General features: G+C 40.5%; 1 protein-coding gene across 1 annotated transcript in view; it reads right to left on the reverse strand.

Annotated features, from left to right (window-relative positions):
- si:dkey-237h12.3 (teneurin-3) overlaps nt 1–22,400 on the reverse strand; it is a 350,156-nt gene that overhangs the window by 305,100 nt on the left and 22,656 nt on the right. The window lies entirely within an intron of this gene.

Raw genomic sequence — 22,400 nt, forward strand, 5'->3', positions numbered from 1 at the left:
GATATTATGTCTGTAAAAATGTGTTAACTTAACCATATCGAAACCTCTCCGAAAGTCACCCCAGGATTTGTAACAATCACCCTACACACCAATATATTTTTTGACTTGACCACTAGAACACCATGTACAGTAGGGGCTAAATAAAATCTCATTGACTTTAACTAATTAAATTAATCAATTACGTGAGCCGATAGTGAAACAAACACATGGAATGACTGAGGTGTCCCTGAAGTCAGGTTTGGGAACTGAAGCGACGTTCATCAAGCCATTAGTTAGTTTTATTTTTTATTCTTAATTTGCGTGTGTTCTAATGTTAAACTGTGTTTTATTTATGATCAAATATACACCTATTACCCAGATAAATAGCTTAAAACATTTCCTTTGACTGCATAACTTAACACATAATAATGCTGAATACATAGTACTGAATGTCAGCCAAGCCGATGTGGAAGATAAACATGACACACCTGCCAATTCACACCGAACACAGAATAATAACAAAGACGGAACAGTAATGATCTTGGAAAATGATTAACGACGCAAAAGTGAAATAAATTTCTGTACTCGCAAAGTTCACAAATAAACAATGAGCAGGATTGTTCTGAGTTATCAAAATTCATACAGCAGTTATAAATTAAAGATGTATATCTAATTATAAATTATATATAAATGTTTAGACACAGTCTGTACTATTAAGCCCATATGAAAAATGAATTGATGGATGAAATGTTTTATTTTCTTACATTTCATTTATTTTTGCTTGTTTATTATTATTTAAAGTTAACTGGAAATATGCTATGTATATACTAATATACTAAGGTATTAAATTTGACATTGGGGGCAAATTTTCGCTCCATAAAAAATAAAAAAGTAAAAAAATAAAGTAGCCATTTATACTGTCTAATATTTCATCTTACAGAGTACACAACCCGTGGGGAGATGAGACATTCGGCAGCGTGGGCGAGTCGGGGCCGGAGTCCGACCGACCATGAACGTTTCAGGTAAAGGTTGAGCCCCGAGGACAGGCTGGAAGAACAAGCGGCAGAGGTGTTCTCTCTGGGGACGGATGGGCAGACACATGCGCAGCCGGGCTTGAGAAATGGATGCTGCGGAGGGGGCCCCAGGACGCGATGCCGCAAAGGCTTCAGGCACTTAGACAGAAAGCCCCATTCCCAGCCCCCCCTCCTCCTGGGATTCCCCATAGCGTCCCAGTTAGGTGACCCACCGAGGAGATACTCTCAGTCAAGGAGGTAGAGGAGGAGTGCTTGATAGCTCCCCAGAGCTGGCCGGGCTAATGATTATGAAGTTGCCCCTTTCTTCTCAGTGCTGAACTAACATTAGGGAATTGGGGCACCGTTAGCACTAAAGAGAGGTATGAGATTACTGCAATCCCCAGCAGATTGGGAAACCATGCAATGAGTGTCCAACTTAAAGTAAGTAAAGTTAATAAGAGCCAGATGTTAATGCGCAGCAACAATCATCCACCACTGACAGGCCAGCTGAAGAATAGGGTAATTAAGTTTACCCAAAGTCAGCACCTAATCATCTTAATGAAACATAATAAAGGTGCACTTAGTGGACTCTCCGCACGACCTCCTGCCTCATCTAAAAAACAGAGGAGGTTCAGCTACTCTGGCCTTATAAAGTGCTTGAATTTTACAAACCGCTCTGCCAGTTACAGCGATAACAGATATATTAGATACTTATGAATTATGGTATACACGCTTTAGGTCATGTATTACAGAAAAATCAAGGACCTTTAGTGACGATGAGGGTGTGAAAACATTTTGTAGCAGTTGTGATAAGGTTCATGTTACTCAGAGTATGTGGTTATATTACTGAGCATATGGATGTATCACCGCGCGCGGGGTAAAGTCAGCACGCTCACTGAGACTCAGAGTGGTTATATTACTGGGCTATGGATGTATCACCGCGCGCGGGGTAAAGTCAGCACGCTCACTGAGACTCAGAGTACGTGGTTATATTACTGGGCTATGGATGTATCACTGTGCATGGGGTAAAGTCAGCACGCTCACTGAGACTCAGAGTACGTGGTTATATTACTGGGCTATGGATGGATCACCATGAGCGGGGTAAAGTCAGCACGCTCACTGAGACTCAGAGTACGTGGTTATATTACTGGGCTATGGATGGATCACCGCGCGCGGGGTAAAGTCAGCACGCTCACTGAGACTCAGAGTGGTTATATTACTGGGCTATGGATGTATCACCGCGCGCGGGGTAAAGTCAGCACGCTCACTGAGACTCAGAGTACGTGGTTATATTACTGGGCTATGGATGTATCACTGTGCATGGGGTAAAGTCAGCACGCTCACTGAGACTCAGAGTACGTGGTTATATTACTGGGCTATGGATGGATCACCATGAGCGGGGTAAAGTCAGCACGCTCACTGAGACTCAGAGTACGTGGTTATATTACTGGGCTATGGATGTATCACCGTGCGCGGGGTAAAGTCAGCACGCTCACTGAGACTCAGAGTACGTGGTTATATTACTGGGCTATGGATGTATCACCATGAGCGGGGTAAAGTCAGCACGCTCACTGAGACTCAGAGTACGTGGTTATATTACTGGGCTATGGATGTATCACCGCGCGCGGGGTAAAGTCAGCACGCTCACTGAGACTCAGAGTACGTGGTTATATTACTGGGCTATGGATGTATCACCGCGCGCGGGGTAAAGTCAGCACGCTCACTGAGACTCAGAGTACGTGGTTATATTACTGGGCTATGGATGTATCACTGTGCATGAGGTAAAGTCAGCACGCTCACTGAGACTCAGAGTACGTGGTTATATTACTGGGCTATGGATGTATCACCGTGAGCGGGGTAAAGTCAGCACGCTCACTGAGACTCAGAGTACGTGGTTATATTACTGGGCTATGGATGGATCACCACGCGCTCACTGAAATCACCGGTTGCTTATTCCTCAGAAAGGCTGAGTTTTGTCTTCTATCGTCACTTAAATGAGGACAGATCTGCCTTCAGTACCTCAGCCTGACTCCCATTTTGTTTGGTCATGTCTATTTTTTAGACCCCAAAATGGCTGTCTTTTGGTTTCATAGTGATTTTGTTTTGTTATCCCAAAATGAAGTCTCTTTTCCTCCTTTCCACTTCCATTTCATATGGTTTTGTTTGCTGTCCTGCAGCAAGTTTTATACATTGATATATGCCAGACAACTTTATATATATTTGTATTTCTTGGATTGTATTATACATTTTGACAAGGCCATTCATACATTCACCCGCGTGTTGGTCAATGTAACCTGCAGAGTTTAGTACGATACATTTTTTGCGTCAGTCATCTTTTGCTACATCATCATTAGATGTCATGGATGCATTACACTGCAGCACGCAGCCGAGAGACATTTCAGAGAGAATAATGATTCTTCCCACAGGTTTTTTTTCCCGTTATTTTACTATTTTATAAAAGACCTTAAATGGCTGAATTAGCCTAACTTCACTTCACAGGCAAAAAAAAAGCAGAGGATAATGCTTAAGTTGCCATTGAGGGTAATGAGTGTTAAGTCAATAAAAATGGAAATCAAGGTTTTATCAGAGGTATGTCAGCAGCTCGCACAGTCATTTTTCCACACACTGAAAGGTATCATAAGTTTCAAGGTTTCACCACGCGGCCATATTTCACCGGTATTGGAAAGACGGAGGCTTTGGTATAAATTTGTGCCTTTAAAATGAGGTGATATATTTCTGCACGAAAACTCCCCACAGCAGCAGATGGATATATCACTGGCCTGCTGGAATAATACAGTAAGCACCAGTCCCACCGGCCTCCTGGTGCTTCCTTTAATTCATGTGCCTCTCCTTTAGTATCGGCTACACTTCCGAACGCTCGCGTCAGGGTTGATTTGTAGGGGAACCTGCTGTGATCGACTCAGCTCAGGCACCACGTGCGGGATTTCACGTGAAGATTTCAATCTGGTGCTCCCCTTTAACTAGGACCCTGGATCACGGAAACGAATTCATCTACAGCCAGCGCACTGCCTTGCACTACAAATGATTCGAACCCGATATGTGCTTCAGTATTTACTCTGGCCTCAGAGCGCATTAGGCACAGTATATACAGCATTCTTTACATAAATAAAATAATCGTCATGGCTACTAGAAGGCTTAGCGTGTGAGGCTGCATTGCCCCCCCACCCCAGCTTGCGGGGTTCTGCATTTTCTCTTTGTGCTGTGTGGGCTTCTTGCAAGAGTTACAGTTTCTGTTCAAATGCACAAATACGAGAGATTCAGCTGAACTGTTAAGCCATAACCCTACTAATTTTGTGCATGCCTGCCCTGACATCTTAACCAGAGCCCCCCTGCGCATCTTGCAATAGACCCCCGCCTCCCCATGAATAGAACAAGCAAGAATTGGATTAATAAACTTTGCTATACTTCAGAAATATAATATCAATAATTACTCAACTCAAATTACTGGCCTATTTTTGATCACTGTGCATAGGCAGATTCTTAGTAATAACCATAAAAGAGGAGCCATATCTATGGAAATCATTTCTATGTCACACGAATCCCCTCTGACAACATAAGAAGGCTTCGTTTCATTTGTCCTTTCATTGGTATACATGGCCAAACTGTCCACCTTTAAAATACAGTGTGACAGATTTTCACAGAAATTCAAAAGCGAGGTGATGGAGGAATCTGCACATCAGTGTGTGACATCCATAATGAATGTGGCACATACAGACTGTGTATTTGAATGTGAAGTGCTGCAGGTGTGAAGGTAAAGCGAGAGTCCACATCACAGTCAACATATAGCTGCACTGCTGCTGCAACAGTTTACTGCAACACAGCCTGTACAATAAAATAACCTTCATGGGAAGTAGTTAAAGTGGTTACGGACACATACTGTACATACATTATATGGACAGAAGTATTGGGACACATCTCTGAATCACTGAACTTGGGCGTTTCATTCTGGTCCATTGCCACAGGTCTATAAAACCAAGCACCCAGCCATGCAGTCAGGTTTACAGACATTTGTGAGAGAATGGGCCATTCTGACAAGCTCAGTGAATTCAAGTGTGGTGCTGTCATAGGATGCCACCTTTGCAATAAGTCAGTTTGTGAATTTTTTTCCCTATAGGGTATTCCACCGTCAACTGTAAGTGGTATTACTGCAAAGTGGAAGTGTTTATGCATAATGGAAACTTAGCCACAAAGTGGCAGACCAAGTAAAGTAACAGAGCGGGGTCACCAAGTGCTGTGGAGCACAGTGTGTAAAAGTCTCCAGCTCTCTGTTGGCTCAATAATTGCAGAGTTTGAAATTTCCTCTGGCATTAACCGCAGCACAGAAACTGTGCGCCAGGAATTTCATGGATTGGGCTTCCATGGCCGAGCAGCTGCATGCAAGCCTCGCATCATCAAACGCAATCCCAAGCATTGGATGGAGTGGTGTAAAGCACGCCGCCACTAGCCCAACCTCTGAAAAACAACCCCATACCATTATCCCTCCTCCACCTTCCATGGCCAAGCCGCTGCATGCAAGCCTCACATTACCAAGCACAACTGAGTGGTGTAAAGTACGCCACCACTGCACTCTACAGCAGTGGAAACATGTTCTGTGGAGTGACGAATCACACTTCTCTGACTGGCAGACTTATGGAAAAGTCTGGGTTTTGCTGATGCCAGGAGAACATTACCTGCTGACTGCACTATGCCAACTGTAAAGTTTGGTTGAGGAGGGATAATGGTATGCGGTTGTTTTTCAGGGGTTGGGTTAGGCCCCTTAATTCCAGTGAAGGGAACTATTAATGCTTCAGTGCACCAAGACATTTTGGACAATTATATGCTTCCAACTTTGTGGAAACAGTTTTGGGAGGGTCCTTTTCTATTGCAGCATGACTGTGCCACAGTGCCAAAAGCAAGGTCCATAAAGACATGGTTGGTGAGGTTGGTGTGAAAGTATTTGACTGGTCCGCACAGAGCCCTGACCACCCCATCAAACACCTTTGGGATGAACTAGAACGGAGACTGTGAGCCAGGCCTTCATGTCCGACATCACTGCCTGACCTTACAAATGCTCTTCTGGATGAATGGGTAAAAATTCACACAGACACACTCCAGAATCTTGTGGAAAGCCTTCTCAGGTTGAGCGGCAGCTGTTACAACTGCAAAGGCGGACCAACTCCATATTGATGTCTATGGATTTAGAATGGGATGTCATAAAAGTTAGGTGTAATGGCCAGGTAACCTAATACTTGTGTCCATGTAGTGTGCATGCAGTGTATGTACAGTGAGGGAAATAATTATTTGACCCCCCTGCTGAATTCTTCAGTTGACCCACTAATAAAGAAATGAGAAGTCTATATTTCACTGGTAGGTTTATTTTAACAGCAAAAGATAGATCAACAAAACAAGCAAGAAAAAAACATTACGTAATAGTTACAAACTGATTTGTCATTTAACGAGGGAAATAAGTATCTAATCTCTTGGAACACATGCTTTAGTACTTGATGGAATAACCATAGTTTGCATGCACAGCTGTTAGATGTTTCTTCTAACTGGTCACCAGGTTTGCATGCAGCTCAGCAGGAATTTTCATCCACCCTCTTTGCAGACCTCCTCCAAATCTTTACGTTTTTTAGGCCGTCACTTGGAAAAACAAAGCTTGAGTTCCCTCCATAGGTTTTCTATGGGATTAAGATCCAGAGACTGGCTAGGGCACTCCATGACCTTAATGTGCTTCTTCTTGAACCACTCCTTTGGTGCCTTGGCCGTAAGCTTATCTTACTTGCTGGAAGACCCACCCAGCCCTGGCTGAAGGAAGGAGGTTCTCATCCAAGACTTTACAGTACAAGGCCCTGTCCATCTTTCCTTCGATGTGGTGCAGCCGTCCTGTACCCTTGGCAGAAAAACACCCCCTAAGCATAATGCTTCCTCCTCGGTGTTTGACGATAGGGATGGTGTTCCTGGGATTATAGACAGCATTCATTTCCCTCCAAACACGGCGAGTAGAGTTGATGCTCGATTTTGGTCTCATCTGACCACATCACATTCTTCCAAGCCTCATTGGAATTATTCTGGTGTTCACTGGCATACTTCAGAAGAGCCTGAACACGGGCCCTCATGAGCAGGGGTACTTAGCGAATACTGCTGGATTTCAAACCGTAACGGCATAATGTGTTACCGATGGTTTTCTTGGTGACTGTGGTCCCTGCTGCTTTGAGATCATTAACGAGCTCCGCCTGTGTACTTCTGGGGTTAGCCCTCAGTGCTCTTAAGATCATTGATGCTGCAGGAGAGGAGATCTTCCTTGGGAGCCCAGACCAAGGGTGACTGACAGATATTTTATCTTTCTTCCATTTGCGAATAATTGCACCAACAGTTGTTACTTTCTCACCAAGCTGCTTGCTGATGGTCATGTAGCCCATTCCACCTTTGTGAAGGTCAACAATCTTGTCTCTGATGTCCTTAGACAGCTCTTTGGTATTTCCCATGGTGATAAACTTGAAAATGTAGACATGTTAGTGACCCAAGAATACTGTTTAACAAAGTAATGCCATTAAATGACAATGCTAATACCTAATTAAGTACTACTTGTGTTGTGTTGCTGCATGTGTACTTGACCTAATTTATTGCTGGCTTGTAGGGGATAAAATACTTATTTCCCTAGATGAATGACAAATTGATTTGAACCTGTTACATAATGATTTTTTTCCTGTTTGTTTTGTTGAAAATCTATCTTCGGATATTAAAATAAACCTACCAGTCAAATTATAGACTTCTCATTTCTTTATAAATGGGTGAACTTAGGCATTCAACAGGGAGTCAAATAATTATTTCCCTCACTGTTTGTGTTGCGTGTGAGTAACATTTTGGTATGGTATCTGTACGTTCTCCACCATTGCCTCCATGTTCATGTCACACGTCACACATATAGGTAGAATAGGGCACCCCACTCGTGATGTCATCGCAGTTCCCATTCAGGATTTAACAATGCAATCCTGCTTTTATTTTGGTGGAAACTTGGAGAACCATTCAAAAATAGGTTCAGAAACCGGAAAGGAACCGGTTCTCTGCCAGTGGAAAAGCGTTATGTTTGGCCAGCAGTACCTGTCGTCTCTCTGCCTCAGTCTGCAGAATGTGCACCTGCCCTGGAAGACATATATGTCTGCATAGTTCATTCAACTCCAAATACACTCCTTCCACATTCCAAAGATGTAATTAATGTCATCCAATTTACTTTATATATTACTTAAAGTTTACTTTTTGCCGGCTCAGTTCACATTTCAACGTGTGCTCACCCACCTAATAACAATATAACTTCAACCTCTCCTTTGGCATTATTCTCAATTTCTAACTTATTTATCTAAAAGTGAAAGAATGAAGTGATTGAAAATGTAACACAATAAAATTCATCTGTCATTGGAATTTATTTATTTATGTGCCACCGAATGGTAGAGCATGTAAGCCGGTTTGACACATGCTAAAGGAATATCCAAAACAATTACGTGCTACAAAATATTTGCAGTCAACTGCAATAATGTATTCCTGGGATGGATTGGCAGCCAGTCCAGAGTGCTCCCTGCCTTCTGACCTATGCCACTTGGCACTGGTTCCAGGCTAACGCAGCCACCCATATTGAATAAGCAGGCACAGATGATGAATGGATGGAATGATGTACCAGATTGTTTTCAAATTGTTCAATTCCATTGATATCTTCTTGGACACTTTCCTGAACCATTATAAAATATTTATCCTAAAACCTCAGCACGTATAATTCTGCTCCTGGATCTTCCGGTATGCAGCGATTTTACAGTCTTTCTTTTAAAATCGAAATGGCATTCAGTAACAGATAGGATGACTGTATACCAGAGGTGCATGCTTCTGAATCTGTATCCCACTGTGCTGTTCATGACGAAATTCTGTGATTTTCTTTATATATAATGGGGAATAATTCATACAGAGGGGCCAACCTTATCATTAGCCAAAGATATGTTTTGAATCAATGAGTGACAGGGGAGGGGGCCCTCCAGGGGCCAATCAGCTCTCAGCTGGGGCCGGTGCTCCCGTGGTGCTCCCCCCCCCCCCCCATTGAGAGGGGACTTTCTCAGGAGTGTGCCAACCTGGGGGGAAGACACAACTGAGATAAAAGGGGCTGTTGCCACAGCAAGACAAGGTTAAAAAGCTTGGTTGCACAGGTCATTTCCCTGATGCTATGAGGGCTGCCTGACTGGGGATGCAGGAGATATACCACTAACATGTATGGACAAGTACGCCTCACATGACAAACAGACAGAGCATTTAGAATCTGTGAGTGGCAACATCCTTAAATTCAATGCTACACAAACACGAGGGTCCTTGCTTTACATCCTGACGGGCTTGCAAGACATCTGAACCCCGAAGCATTAATTTTCCCAAAATCCATGAAAAGAAAGCAATGTGATTTATTGTGTCTTTTGAAATGCATGCAATATGCCTGAGGTAGAAGGATCTTTTTTACAGATAGATCTGCCAGACACTGTTTTTTTTTTTTTAAAGTAATGCATGTTGTTGGACAATTGCTTTATTTGACCTGAGAAGTACCTTCAAGAAATCCTTACTTGTCTAAGATAGTATCATGAAGATTTCAGATGTAACTTCTTTTAAAAGTATGATGTGCCAATAGATGGAGATGTAAGTGAGATACCCTGGCAACAAGCATTAAATCAAAAGGCAATGTCTATGGTCACACTGAACAATGGAGCACCCAGTGGAGATTTCCTACAAGGCTTTCAAGGAAGATTCATAGTTTCAGCTGGTTAATAAAGGTCTAAAAGAATTACATAGTTCTCAATACAATGCAATCCAAAGTGTATCAAGGGAAACTAAGTGGCACAAGCACAAAAGAATTACATTTCATCACAGGGTAAATTTCTGGTGTCTATCTATGGCACAAATGAAAATCAGATGTGTAGCAGAAATCTTTCCCTTACAAGAATATCTCCAACCTGGCAACCATAAAAAAATATATCACACCAACACTCTATTGTTAAACACGCTGTATACTGTCATTTATATTGGGTTTAAGGGTCCTGTTTGCAAACTGCAATATTGCTTTATTGTAGTACAGAGAATTACACTGCATGTTTCGGTGGGACATGTAAGAAAACCAACCTGTCATGGTTGGGCCAGGAAACCACTTCACAGGGTCATGAATTTGGTAGAATTCACCAGGCTACACTCATTTACACACATCACAGGGGACGAAGGACATGGGGAATTAATCACTACATCACCGCTGGTCACCTCACTGTCCTTCCTCACACTCCCCCAGAATGTGCAGAATGCAGAAAAACGTCATGCTTCAATTGTCCTTTGACAACACACACATTCTTTAAGGTTATTATATTATGATTTAAAAGCATACAGAATGCAGCATGTAGAACAGCCTTTCAGAAATACATTCTGCTCCTCTTCCCTGCAGCCTAGAGGTCACTCTGATCAGCCAGTGTCCACAATCACTGTACTGCGGCACTGCACCTTTAATACAGTTAACTGCAACACAGTCTGTGCTGTAAAATAACTTTAATGGGAAGAAGTTAGCACAGCAGTTAAGGACATGTCCATACATTATATGGACGTATATGTAATTTTCCATACCCGCTTCTCCTGTTCAGGGTTGGGGGGGTGGAACATATCTCAGAAGCTAAGGGCGCAAGACAGGGAGTAACTCAGGATGGGGCGCCAACCAATCGCAGTCAATCAGTGTAATCAAACTCACCCAATCAATTTTGATTCTCCAAGGCTGTTATTAGTATTACCTGTAATACATTAACACTCATTTTCCACAGAAAACAATGGGAGCACTATCTTGTGGCGTTAAATTTGCCCACCGATCATAAGTTTAATATGTGCAAATTACATATATTTTTTGTTTCACTGCCATTGTAGTTAGCAAGGTAGCTAGCAAGTTAGTTATGCCTAGTTATACCTTCTGGTATGTTGAATACACACTGGAAACCTAGAAAACTAAAGAATGGAAAACTAAAGAATGAAAAAACAGGGGCATGTATTTAGAAATAACAGGAGGAGGAAGCATTTTATTGCTGCCTGTATTGCTGACCTTCTGCCTTTTATAAGCATCACATTGTAACATGGAAAAGGCGAACAGTAAATCAATAATAATTTGAGATTCGACTAGTCTGCAATAAAGTATTTTATCCTTGGTCGTCAAGGCCCCAGAGGTTTCCAGGTCTTACTTCCAGCTGAGCAGGTAATTGACTGTTAATTAACTGTTAATTTGTGCAATTCTGAGTTCCATTTGTTATTTCCATTTGTGCCTTCTTTTTAAAGACTTTTGGTGCCTTTGTAATGATATAAAAGTTGTTTTTTTGCTTTCATTAAATTGTTTAATATTTAAGTTAGGTTAATCAGTCAATAAGAGGGTGGAATACCTATAAATATTCAATTGTTAGACTCACAAAGAGTCAAGGAACTAAAAAGTAAAAAAAATATAAAAAAGGTGAAACTGGAGAATATTTCTGCAATCCAAAAGCTAGCCAAGCGCATATATTCTAAATTAGTTGTCATGGTCAGGTGTTACATGCAGGAAGGCAGTGGTCCAGGTGGAATATCGGATGGGCCTGACAGAGCATCTTGAGAGCAGGGTTTTATTCGCTAAAGAACAATTCTGTTGTTGAAGCAGAATCAGCTTAACTCAAAGAGTGACCCAATGCTCTCCCTGAAAGCAGGCATGCCATTGAGGTGACCACTGACGCTTGTCATGGTGGGAGGGGACCATGCATAGACTACAAACTCAAAATATACATATACTGTAGACCATACTGTATACTCAAAATTGCTCATCATGTGAAGCCTTCACATTACCCTTCATCATGACTCATATTTTAATCATTCTGAAATCCAAGCTGATTATATGAGAGAGCCAATAATAAAATACTATAAAATATCTGGGAGTGCTGCATTTCAGGTTGGGTTTTTGAGTAAATAATTCTCAACACTATGACATTCAGCACACAGTCACTAGCTGCTCAGGGACCTGCACTGGCCCCAGGGTATTTTAAAGTCTTCCCAGCCATGTCAAGTGTCTGTCAACTCCAACAATCCAAGCAGCTAGGGTAATGGACCGACACAAAATAAATGCTTTAAGCACAACTCATATCCACCTATCTAAGCAATGTTTCAAAGACTATAGAGTAAAAGTATAGAATGTCAACTCCCCACTGGTCGCTTAGTTTGCCGGCAGTCCCACGAGGTTCTGTTTCCAATTCCTGTCAAGCTTTGAGTCTCAGCAAACAGTATCTATGCCAAGAAAATTCCTTAGTGATTCGCTAAAAATCCTCCAACCTTATTTATTTGTTGGATTATTTTTTTTTATTTTCATGTTATGCCTTGTTTGACTTCCTCCATTAACATTCCTAACAACGACGACGGAAGCCATCGACAAGGGGATGGCGGCTTCACTATTAGAGAGACATTAAACGAAAATCATTGTCCTTATTCTTTTATAATATACTATGAAGTGTTCACAATGGCTAACAATAGCATGGAGCATCAGAAAAACAATCATTATAGTTCCTCTCCACTTATTTTAGGTTTCAGAGCTTTTGGGAATATTAATATCGTTTAACAATATTCAAAATGTCAATTCCATTAGCAGACAGTATCCCATCCAAGTAATGACATCAACACAAAATTAAGACATTTATTCAGTTTAGAATTGTTAGGTTTTATATATTCTGATGCCGCTGTGTGTGTATTTTTTTATTTTAATTTTATTAACTAATTACACTAAAGTGACCAGGCCTCGGGACAGTACAGTTGTGCAATGCTTAGCACTACTGCTTCACAGCTCTAGCACTGGGAATTATATGTCAGGGGTGGCTCTGTGTCTGGGCTTTGCAAGTTCTCTTCATGTCATCATTGGGTTTCCTCCAATTTTCCCCGCAAAGTCCAAGAGGATACTAAGGTGGACGGCAGTTAAACTGCCTGTAGGTGTAAATATTGTGCGTGCCCTGCGATTGGCTCCCCATCCTGGTTGGATACACTAAATGGATGGTTTGAATGGGTATACTGGGTTGGATATACTAAAAGGGTGACCAGTGACTAAATACAATTAATTATAAAATATCAATGTTCTTTGACATATTTTGCACTATGGTTTAAATTAAACTATGTATGAGATTCATATCTCAGCTACACCTAATTATAGATGAGTGGAATCCTGCTCTCCCACACCAAGCGCAGCACCCACAACCATAACTATAACAAATGGCAAATACAAACAGAAACACCAACCACCCTTGAGTACTATTAGGCTTTCTGCATATACACTATATGGACAAAAGTATTGAGACACCTGGCCATTACACCTACAGGAACTTTTATGACATCCCACTCTAAATCCATAGGCACCAGTATGGAGTTGGTTCCCTCTTTGGAGCTATAACAGCTGCCACTCTCCTGGGAAGGCTTTCCATAAGATTTTGGAGTGTGTCTGTGGGAATTTTTGCCTATTCATCCAGAAGAGCCAGTCAAGTTCTTCCACACCAGACTCACCCAACCATGTCTTTACGGTCTTTGCTTTGTGTAGTTGGGCATAGTCATATTGGAACAGAAAAGGCTTTCCCCAAACTGCTCCCAAGCTGATTATCCAGTACAGGGTTGTACTAAGCTAACCACGGACCGCCATGACCATGGATAATAGCGAACCATCCATGGACCCCATATATACGTTTTCATGTACTCACATACGACAATTGATTAATTACACACAATAAGACATTACCAACATTAATTACAGTAGTAACAAAGTACATTGTACATTGTTTTACATACAAATGAACGCAAAGGATTCTGATGTTTTAGTCTAATTCTCAAAAGACAATAGAACAATGAAAAAATATGATGATATGGGGAGACTCTATATTATATTATATTACAGAATTTCCAAAATAAGACTTTTTTTTCAGTCGAAAGCCATACTTTGATTTTGAAATGTTTCTACATACTAGGCTTAACCAAATACAGGGACGCGAAAGACTCACAGGTATGCACACATTTACTGCTAAACAATCAATAAATCAATAAACAATCAACAGATCAGGTAAAAGCGGGGGAAAGACATTAAGTTCACAAGGCTGATATACATCCGGTCAGCAAACGTTAGTGACCTCTTCCCGATTCGTGTTTTATTAAACAATGGAGAACAAACAGGGCCAGTCTTCTGAGTAACATTCAGCGTAAGATTTATTTGGAAAGAAGGTGTGTTTTTGCCAATAGCGACGCTGACAGAAAAGGAGCAGGGTTCTGCACCTGGCAGCATATCATCAGTTACAGAGCTTTTTACTTGGCAGTAGGAGAAAGGCAGGAGATGATGGTGAAGCAGTGGGTGTGGAACAGGACATTACGGGGAAAATAATATTTGTGTCTAGGTTTTTTCAGTTCTACTCCAGGCTACATGTGTAAGCCTTTCAGATTTTACACCCTGAACAGGAGGGATGAGCAGATGAATTAGTTTAGTCAGGGCAGTAAAAATCTATGGGTTTCTCCTCCGTGTCTGTGATCGTAATCGAGTGGAATCCTGCACTCAGCAGAACAGTTGCATCATTGTTGGATCCTTGAATGATGCCCGTAACCCAAAAAAGGTACAGGGCCACCATCTGAATGGCTGACTCTGCACTCTGACCCCAAGCATTGTTCTCTCCTGTGTATGTCTCACGGGACACCGAGATGGGATGTGCAAAAATGAAAGAATTCGCTATACTTCTGTACTTGATGGGGCATGAATACTTAGTAATAACTCAGTTACTTGTGAAGTACAAATCATGAACAAATCATGAACAAATACAGTCATTACTTGAAATAAAATGTCACGATTCATTAATGCTAAATAAACATGAGATCACTTGTGTTATTCATTACTTGTTCCTTCAGTAGTTCACATAGGTTTACAGAATTAAGATATAGTAACAATCATGATTCATTAATGATGAATTAACATGAGATCAGTAGGTAACTAAGACATATTTTAGGGTTAATTAATACATATACATAGCATAATACTATATTATTTGTGCCCCGTCAAGTAAAGTGTTACCAAGAATTCCTGTGTACCTGTATAAATGGTGAATAAAGTATCATTTCCTAAACTAAGCTTTTTTTAGTGTAGCTGAAAACCTGCTAATACCTTTATACCAGTGGGAAAAATGAAACCAGTATGAGCCAAGTATTGCAAATCTGTTTGCCAGTGCTTACCATTCTTGGAGAGACAATGTTAGACTTTAAAACTGGCCAGCTGATTAGAGTAAATGCAGGCCTAGAGCTGCTGGCGTCTCATCAGACCAATGAGTAGACCTGACAGTTCAACTGTTTGAAATGACAGCTAACACTGGCTCACTGCTTCCATATTTGTGTTGTCTGGATGGATCCTTAGACTGTAGTTTACCAAAGAAAATCTTTGACGAGCCTGAGCCAGTTGCACATTCCATTCGTTTTTAAAAACAAGGACCTGCTTTTTCTATTTCAGTTGACTGTTACAGCTTTCAGAGTGTGATAAATTACCATCACAATTGTTTGTGATTTCAACAGTAGATTGCATGCATTCGTTGTATCATTAATATTTTAATCAACCAGCTCAATTAAAGGATTTGAAGTAGGTAAGGTGATTTTCAGAGTAATTATATGAAATATTTCCACAGACAGCGTATTCATGTATTGTGTATATAAAGTACATTAGTAAAATGTATCCAGTTTGTTAAGTACTGATAGCACCTTTCTCCTCAAAACAATGGAGTAACAAAGAGCTGTATCATTACCTCCTACTTTTGGTACACATGTGCCTGGCAGAAACTGTAGTATGTTGTCACTTCCAGAAGAGGGAGCGTGTGACTGTTAAGTGCCAAGTGTAATACCATACATGGGGATTATGCTATGCATATATACAAATAGTTTAATTTTACACTTGCACCATCCTAAGCCTGCATGATAATTTACAGCTACCCGAAATATATCTCCAAAATAGCTTCTTCTTACAATTCCACCAGTTCAAGGCAATCAATAAAAGATCAGACTGATTAGCTTACACATTTAGGAAATATATCTTGGCCTCTGTAAGTGATTAGATTCTCACACTAAAATCAATGAACACTAAGTACTCGAATGCAAATTAATTACTTAAAGCTATTAAACAATGCTGCCAGAGTTATGACAGGAAATGCATATTAGAAATTAATTGTACAAAAGGCCTTCAGCATGGCATGACAGCCAGTGTGGTTATTGTACAGGCTGAGCTTAATTTAATATATGGGCCAGTCTAATGCAAGAATCATCCACGAGTATTACAAAATTAAACTGTCATTATCACATATTTTACCATACACTTTAATGGAATAACACTACGAGTTTGGATTTCATACAGGACCTCCTACGAGTATGCAATATTGCACAGTAATGATATAATTTTAAAGAATTACTGTAAAGATTTTTCACCGTAACACCTTAATTAGTATTATGAGTTCAGTTGCTTGAGATCAAATTTTGTTGGTCGCTCATATTTCATGCGAAGTTAGCAGGGCCACTGAAAATCTGTTGGAAAACAGGCCAAAAAAGCAGATGTCACATTAAAAGCTGCATCTACGGTGGCAGCATGTCGGCTCAGTGGGTGACACTGTCACCTCGTGCCTCCGGACCTGGGAGTTCAGATCCGACGCCTGTTCATGTTCTCTCTCCGTTGTGTGGCTTTCCATGCACAGTCCACTTAGGTGCATCGGTGCCTCGAAAATGGCCGTTCTGCATGTGCGTGATGAGCTGGCACCCCACCCGGGGCGTCCTGCACACTGTGGGCCAGGCTCCAGGATCTTTCCGACCCAGTACTGGATAAGCAGGTGGAAGATGGATGGGTAAATAATTGCACGTAAATAATTAAGATGCCGGTCACAGACAGCCACGATTTAGGATGCTGCAGGGATGTAACAGCTCTTGAATACACTACATAAACTGCAGCAGCAAAGTTTCTTTGCTTTTTTATTGCTAGGCCTTTTTGTGTAGGATTCGTGCTCAAAATAGCTGTGATGCTGCTTTTACTAGTGACAAGTGCAACTTTTTTAACTTTCTGCAGCTGTGCGCGACAAAGCCAGCTGTGACATCTTCCTGGTGACAATGGAGTACCGTCTCTGTACTCTGATGAAGCTTTGGAGAGGTACTGGAAAGTTCTTTCTGGGCACCTGGCAAGAGCTCCTTCTCCTGGGCTTGCGTTAAGCTGGATGATTGGACAGGTGATGCATGGTGTTCCACAGGGATTGGTTCTGGGTCACCAGGTGTTTCGTTTTTTATATGTTTCTATTTGGCAATTGCAAGATTTGCTTCAGTGAGGATGGCAAACACACTGCAAGGCAGGGGATTTAAGGATGGAACAAGGAGTTTATTAGGAGCTTTAGGGTTTAACAAACTGGGAGAGAGGAACGGACACAAAAGTCGGGCCTTTCGGCATTTTTTAGGTAAAAAGACGAATGGACAAAAATCTGCTGTCTGGTCTCTGGAAGTGGAAGACGGCTGGTGGTGTTATAGGTGAGACAATGTTTTTTAGGAAATTCCGACCTCTGCCTATGCCCCATCATAAGACAGATACCAAACCCATTAAAAATATATAAACCGCCCATAAATGCTTACATTACTGCATTACGAAAATCATCATTCTTCCACTACTGCACTACAATCAGTGTCAGTCCACTCATGCCCACATCTGATTCTGAGAAATGAATGCACACGTTCATTACAGCCACCCTCATTTATTGCAACTATTTTCTTGCCAGTGTCGCATCCAAACCATTTCAGAGGCTCGGCAAGACCGAAGTGCTGCAGCTGGTGTCCTCACTGTACCTCCAGCAAAGATCAAGGAGCCCTGGGCTATGTATTAATTCAGGGATTAATTTCAGAATTGCCCCCTTCAGAAGCACACCTATACCCACACTATACCCTCCCCAGGCTGTTGCAGACGTTTGTACCCTGTACTCCTCTGATAGCTAAAACATCCACTGACACCCAGAGTTAAAAATATCATGCCATTTTCCCTAATATAATTGGATAAATGACATTTGTAAAAGAAACTTTTTTTTCCTCAGACACACAATCAGAAATAGCCTTCCTTTTTTCTCAAATTACCGGGTAACAATACTTCAGCTTCATAAAATCTGACAGTCACAAAATGGAGATGAGTGCTTAAGTAATTCCATAACATACAGTATTCATTAACAAGGTTCCTCATAAAAGACGGAGAGAAAAGGACTGGACTTAATACATTAAGATGCTTTGTTGTCTTTAAAGTTCATTCCTATCAATCACATGTCAAGATACAGAAAAAAGGTCACTTATACTATCATGTGTTTCAAGAACTGTTTCAAAGTAATATGTCCTAAAGATGATTCAGATAACTAAATTGCTACAGTGAGTTAATACTGAATAATACGCTGGTTTCAAGTGAGTTTAATTAATCAAAATATTCTACAAGTCTCTACAGGGTAATCCATTTAGAGCTTAAATTAAATTTGCATGCTCTATCCACCTGCCATACTGACCCTAGTATTTGTTACAGCTGTCAACTAAATGGATATTAGCTATCGATGACAATGGCATACTTACCAATCTCTAACCACTTCAGTACAATGAAGGTTGTACCCAAACATGTCAGAAACAGCTACAGAATTTGTATAGATCTCAGTAATTCTGCAACAATCTGGCTTAAATAACACCTTACAACAAGAAATTCAGGAAATGATGTTGAATTGGAAATGGTTTGACCTCCCATTTAAAAAGCCTTGTCATTACAAGGAAAGCAATCCTAGAACAACATATAGATTCTGTCCAAGTATAAAAGACTAATCTGGACAACAGTCTTTGTTTTCAATCGAACAACAGGAAACATGCAGAAAAGAATGCAATCAGAGCACGGTCGAGAAGGTGAAGTAATGACGGCAAAGACCATTAACTCGGTACTTTGCAAATGCGTGATTGGGGATAAAAGATTTAAAAATAGATTTTACAGCATGTGTACTACCACAGCATTAACAATACTTATACTGTGATAAAAGTAAAATGAGCTCATTACACAAAACAAGGCCCTGTTCACAAAGACAGAGTGCATGCTCCACTTCCCTGCATATTTGGAATTAAACACTGTTAACACTAAAAAGAAATAAAGAAATAAAGTGCTATTGTGACTTTTAACCTTAATCATTCCACCATTATTATTTTTGATAAATATCTAAATGAAATCGTGGGGCATGAACTCACCACCAATATATTATTTCACAGCATATTTATAATGGAAACGTTCACGGTCACAGCGTTCACAATCTCTTCCGGAACTTTTAAATAGAAATTATTATTCTTTAAAGTTAGAGCAAGCTGTATACTTTGTAAATATAACACATTTCACCTATTTTATTGCCTTCCAACTGTGTCACATGACTATTTTGGCCCAATCATGATTGAGACATTACTCCTGTGATAAAAACAAGGATAGATTCACTAGCTCGTGATGGACAATAACCTTCTTTAATATTCCAAATCCTTGGTTATTAATACAAGCCAGATTTTTCCCTAATTTTAAATAAAAGAATCGAGGTTTGAACTGAATCGTGGATCTGGAGAATCGTTACATCCTTACTACTAAATATACTGGATTTATATATAAGCTAAATACAAATGCATAATTAAAATATGCTTAATATGCTAATTCCATTCATTTCCATTTTATCATGTGTCATAATAAAGGAACTGGACCATGCAGGACAACCACTCAGTTCGAAGGTCTAAGGTCGAAGGTCTACTGTATCACATACAGTAGATGCTTAAACTTGCATGCCTGCAAAACATTACCTTTACGGACCACTCAACTAATTTAAGCACTTACATTTGTAATACTTGAGCACCCAGTTATCCAGGTGGATTTTGACATACGAAAAGAATATACAGTACACATATATATATATATACAATTTTGTCTATATAAAGGATAGTATATACCACCCATTTATTGTCCGTGGATTCTGTACTATTCAGTTGCTAAAACATCATGCAACCTAATGCACAATATGTGCATTAATAAAATAAAAAATCTATCTAAAGGCCCGTCCCAAATTATTACATACTTTTTGTCAAATACTTCCAAATACTAATTATTTGATAACTCAAACCAAAATAAGCAACATCAGATTTTTTCCATCAATAAAACATGTAGTTATCTAAATGATCAAGCAATAGTCAAGGCTGCTGGAAGCCAGATTTATAAAAAATACTGTGAATTTGCTTTTGCTGCTAATTTTATTTGGTCGGTACTAACACTCAGTGGCCACTATATTAGGTAAACTTACGTGTTAATGCAAAGAGTGAATCATTTGGCTGCTAATGAATACATAGAGAAAATGATAAATGAAATGATGCTTTATGTAGCGCTTGCACAGATACAGATACATGGGAATGTTTCTTTGGACATATTCCATCTTCTTTCCTTTGAGACACACATGCTCATATTCAGTTGAGAGCAAAGCTTGAGGTCTGAGTGCAGGGTCAGCCATTTATCGGGCCCCCCTGGAGCCTTTCAGAGAGGGTTAAGGGCCTTGCTCAAGAACCGGACAAACACGTGACAATTCTGGGGATGGAATTCTAGCTGGCGGCCTCTCGATAATAGGTACAGTGGCATAACCAGAACATCCACAACCAGCATGAAGCCACAACTAAGTGATTCCTTTACTGCACTGTTAAGCAGTACAACAGCGAAGATTCATGATCCAATGACGTGTCCAAATCCAGGATCCAGGAGCCAGCACACATCTCCTATATAACAGCCGTCCTTCTCGCCTTTGATTAACAGTCGTTCTCTGTTAATTAAATACACCTGTAAGTGATTTCCCACATATAATTTAAATACATTTTAGATCAGGCTGTCCTTTGTGGGGCATTATGAGTTCATTTCCATACTGAGTGGTTCCTTTGCAGGGGCATAGTTAGAAATTCTGGGCCCTCTGACAAAATTCAAATTTTGATGTTCAATCCTTTGCCTGATTTCAACTTTTTGGATCCTGTCCAGGTATGGTTTACTGATGATTTGCCTGATTAACGACTACGAGTTCTATTCGATATTGTTCTCGGCTTTTTGGTAGAACAGAACCACCATGGATCGCTCCACAACTGGATCTCCGTCTCTGTGGTGTGAGTTTCGATTCTGGAAACTGAGAAACAGTCATCTCCTTGGGACTTTTACATGCTATATTGTTTTACGTTTACATAGAACGGTGGGGAAACAGGAAAGTCAGCAACACCAGTGCAGAACAAATGATCTCCTTAAACACAAATCGTCAGCCCTTGAAGTGGTGAGATCTGGGTAATTCTGCAACAACCCGGTTTAAATAACACCCTGTATGTGATGATAGTTCATCACAGAGCAGATTAATTTGCACACTGTGGTAATTAAGGGGGAAATGTGCAAACTCCTCACACAGGTGGGATTCGAAAGTCCCAAAAACGTCACCCACTATCCCACCCTGACACCCTTATCTCAGGCCAATTAAACTTATCCCACTGGCTCCTAACCTTATCTTCAATAGTCTGAACAATTGTCTACCACGGTAGATTCAACCCAATGGCGCAAGTAGAGAATTCACTATTTCATAATTATGTTTAACCGTAAAATGTTCCACTGCATGTGGCATTTAATGTATCAATATTCTACCCAGGGCAGCCTGGACATCCTTCTTATATAGTGTATACAGCTTCTAAATGTTCTAAATGACATACCATATGAAATATAATATGTAATGTCTAAAGAAGGTACTAACTTGAGTAACTAAACAGATACAATTGTAATATAATGAGACAAGTCTCCATATTGGCAAATCCTTTATACGGCGTAACCACGGACATAGTGCTAGACAAATAAACAAGCAATTTAAAACAATAATACAAACGAGATTAATTTCACGATAGCAGAGATGCATTAATGAACAGATGCCGTCTTCTGTGGTCAAACGAAACCCCTTAACAATCAGTCTCAGTCGTGCTTTTGACATTTTTAGCCACCACTTGGCAACTGGCACTGCAAGGCTAAAGGAAGCAGATTAAAGTAATAATCTGCAAAGTGCAGCTCCAGGCGCTGGGCCTGTCTGGCACACACCACGCACCAACAGACACACATTATAGGTTTTTAACATAAAAAGATAGACTCGCTGAGGCAATGTTTTCCAAGCCTTTGAAGTGCAGGCTAACATGACATTTGAAAATTGTTATTTTTCAGTACTGTTGAGATTTGGTCACTGAAGAACTTCCCTGTTGGGCTTTGGTATAATAAACATACCGCAACTAATTCATTCAGTCGTTTCTTAATAATACAATAGGAATTATTATCCATTACCATATCAC

Source organism: Paramormyrops kingsleyae, chromosome 12, assembly GCF_048594095.1.
Source record: "Paramormyrops kingsleyae isolate MSU_618 chromosome 12, PKINGS_0.4, whole genome shotgun sequence".
Taxonomy (NCBI): Eukaryota; Metazoa; Chordata; class Actinopteri; order Osteoglossiformes; family Mormyridae; genus Paramormyrops; species Paramormyrops kingsleyae.